The sequence below is a fragment of the Arctopsyche grandis genome, chromosome 13 (genome assembly GCF_051622035.1).
Source record: "Arctopsyche grandis isolate Sample6627 chromosome 13, ASM5162203v2, whole genome shotgun sequence".
In the NCBI taxonomy this organism is placed as follows: Eukaryota; Metazoa; Arthropoda; class Insecta; order Trichoptera; family Hydropsychidae; genus Arctopsyche; species Arctopsyche grandis.
Window position 1 is genome coordinate 15,680,962 of NC_135367.1, and position 3,589 is coordinate 15,684,550.

At 31.8% G+C, this 3,589-nt stretch overlaps 1 long non-coding RNA gene across 1 annotated transcript; it reads right to left on the reverse strand.

Annotated features, from left to right (window-relative positions):
- Nucleotides 1-617: 617 nt before the first annotated feature.
- Nucleotides 618-2,294, reverse strand: LOC143921263 (uncharacterized). The gene is made up of 2 exons (XR_013261418.1): nt 1,890-2,294; nt 618-1,813 (listed from the first exon to the last, which is right to left on the reverse strand). It is a non-coding gene; the product is annotated as an uncharacterized LOC143921263 (long non-coding RNA).
- Nucleotides 2,295-3,589: the final 1,295 nt, after the last annotated feature.

A 3,589-nucleotide genomic window follows, 5' to 3' on the forward strand; every position in this document is an offset into this window, starting at 1 on the left:
TTGAATATAATTAGTTATTAAGCTTGGCTATATCTTAAATAAACAAATAAAACCTTTATTGTTTCAACACTCTACAATCACACATCCTATTCAAATCTAAACTTTCAAATATCATTCTGATTGTATAGATACTCCTTTCAAAATTTCAAAACTTGTCTACCTAAATCTTGTTTACACAAAACTGCTATTTGGAAAATATAATATAAGCATTTGAGAATAATGGTTATAATTTTTATCATATCTTCCTCGTCCCTGTAACAAGCTATTCGCTCCACAAAATAATTTTATTTCTGAAAAGCTCGCCAGCCGCTACACACATATGAATTGTCATCGTACTATATTCTGCTTACAATCTACTATTTCTGCTTTTTAATTTACATGTTATATTTAAGAAAGAAAATAACTGTATCATAATGCAATTTTATAGAGTTATAATTACTTAAGTATGTTTCGAAATCTTAATTCACTGAAATAAATCCCAGTTTATGATTGATCGTGTAAATATAATATGACTCGGAATTCCCAAACATTGGCTATTTTTTTTTTTTTTTGATGCTTGACCATTTCTCGTCCACCTTGATTTTTCGGTTTTAAATTGAAATAAGAGTCAGGTAATTGGGTTTAAATACGGGCCACTCAAGCAACAGAATAGCATTTATTCATATAAAAGCATTAAAATATAATTTTAATAACATTTAAAACAATCGTAACAAAAAATATATATTCATTAATGTAAAACACAAAAAAGACACATGAAATAAGTGATTTCAACATTGAATCATTGAAGAATCACCAAATAAAAAAAAATCAGATGTCTCCGTTCTTCGGTGAATTCTTTTCATGAGTTTTAAGACACAATATCGATAATGGACTTTTCGCAAGAGAATAGGTAAAAGACAATGATTAGAACTATTAAATTATTTGAATTAAAAGAGATAAACTTTATATGGTGAGTGATTAGTTGATTAATATTTAAGTCATATATGTAATTTTGAGAATAACAGAGAATTACACATCTTAAGAAAAATTGCTTTTAACAATATAAATAAGTAATAAAGGTAAAACATTATAAACAAACAATATATGTATGTAAAACATTAATTATTTAGAAAAGGTAAAAACATATATACATAATTTAAAAAATATGAAGATACATACATATATACAAAAAAATTTATGTATCAATTTTAAGTTCTTGTAGAACAATGTGAAAACAAGGTTATAATCTAATCGTGATATTTTAGTCAGTTTGGAACTATAAATAAACAATATTTTTATGGAAAACAAAAGTTTAAGCCAGTCTAAGTATTTTCTGCATACCTCTGAACTATTAAATATAATAAAATTTATTTCAGCTTCATGAGATGGGATGAGTTGGAAATAATTATATTTTTAAATAATCTATATAATATCTGTCTATCCACTATTAAAACTCCAATCATAGATCCATCTCCAAATCCTTAACAACATTAGTGAGAGCTAAGCGTTCGGCATGAGAATCGGCAGTCACTATATATTTTGAATTTATGTTCCCCAGAAATCTTTCAAAAGTGCAAATGCTGAAAAATTCTCAAAAGTTGTTAGACTTTAGTAGTGATAACTGCTAATGGAACAGCGCTGGCTATACTTTCTGTCAGAACAAAAGTTATAGTGTGTTGTTGCAAATCACAGGATGACGTTGAGTCAATAAATATAATGTTATTATGGTTTGGTCTCTCTTCATTAGCGGAGTTGTGATTATTACAGTAAAGGGATTTTCTATAAATTTAATTTTGGCGCCTCCTATTCTCCCTATACATTGAAAGTATATTTTCTGTAAGAAAAGAATTTTAAATTTATTTTGTACATATGTACCTTTATAAAATGTTCATTGTCATAATATTCATTACCTTGATCATACTAGCCATTTTTCCACCTCTTTCATATAAAAATGCAGCATGCTGTTGAACTGCCTCCACCACATCCACTATACTATGAAAATAGCATTGAAATCACTTGGAAACGATCCACCTTGAATTTGTTAGACCAGCATACAATGAAATCCATCCCGGCAAAAAGCTTTATGGATAAGCCGTCATCTGATGTGGAACCCAGGGGGTTATGTTTGTATTCTTTATAAAAGTTGGACATGATAGAGGAGGGGCATTAGATATTAGATATGCGTTCAGCTATATCAGCGGCTTCGAAGAAAAGTGACTGACTGACTGACTCATGAATGGATTATATATGTCGCGGTATGAATGCACACACGTCAAATGTCAAATGTAAAAACGTAAACAAATGTCTGTTAGTGTGTGTGTGTGTGAGCTATCGACGCGACACCGGTGGCGAGTAGTAGCATGACAATTCCATGGAGGTTACGGATATATGCGAAACTTAGATATGCTTACGGATATATGCTGCGGTTTGTTACTTTTGTCGGTGGGTTGCTATGTGACTGAAAATTGATTGGCATGTGCGATGCGATTTTTCAATTTAGTTGATTGTTTGAAGGGTGATAAAAAATGATCAAGTATTTTTAAATGAAGATTAGATCTACAAAGCGTGAAAAATGTGGATATCACTTCACAATTTTGATTATGAATTTTTTTTAAATATTTATTATATATGAAGATATTCTAATGCGTTTTTTATGGTCATTTTGCATACTGTCTAAATCAACACAGCCTTGATAGTTTATTTTTCTGATATTAATAAGTGAGTGATATTGTATAGAATTTTGGAAAGATGTATGTTTTGGAAGATTGGAGAATTGTGTAGACCAGGGCCGGCCAACTTGAGGTAAAAGCACACAGAGAGGTATGCGGCACGTGTTGTTTTTAGATAGTTTTGCACATACAAGAAAAAACGCAGGTAGATCAAATATGTATAGTCGCGTCTCTTCGCAAACCTCACCCCCTGAAGTGTTTTCGGTGATAGTTTATCTTTGTATTGTCATAGGTTTGAAAGTGATCGATAACGGTGATTCCCATATTTGAATAAATTTAGGACAAACTTGTTGAAATAATAAAATTGTACGAATTATTAACGATATGAAGAAACGCCTCTGACAGCTGGAGTTTATCTAAACGTCTCGTCCTGCACTTTTGAGTGTGTTCTTACCATTAGGGGAGCAACGGAAGCAAGGCCCCTGTATCCTGTACACGAAGGGGCTCCGAAAAATGAAAAAGAAGGAAAGATATAATTTGTTGCAATATGTTTTTTTTTTTACTTATTGCAATATATTAGCAATATATTATATAGTCTTACTTATTGCAATATATTTTGACACTTGCATTACCGTCTCGCGTACCTGAGGTCTGATTTTTGAGGCCCAAGTTTTGCTCACAGCCGGCCCCCGTCTGTAGAAGGCCGTCCCTAGCGGGTTGTCGTAGTTTTACAGAATGTACACAACGAATTTCGACAATATTACGCATGTTCAAATACTACAACATATGGTTTAAATACTACACGTAGTATTTTTATCGTATCGTATCCATCTCCTTCCTGTACGTGTACTCCTAGGAGAATGGAAAATATTTTTCGAATTAATTAATTAATTTTCGAACTGGGGGGGTATGACGGGGGATTCGTTGACTCCACCCATGAC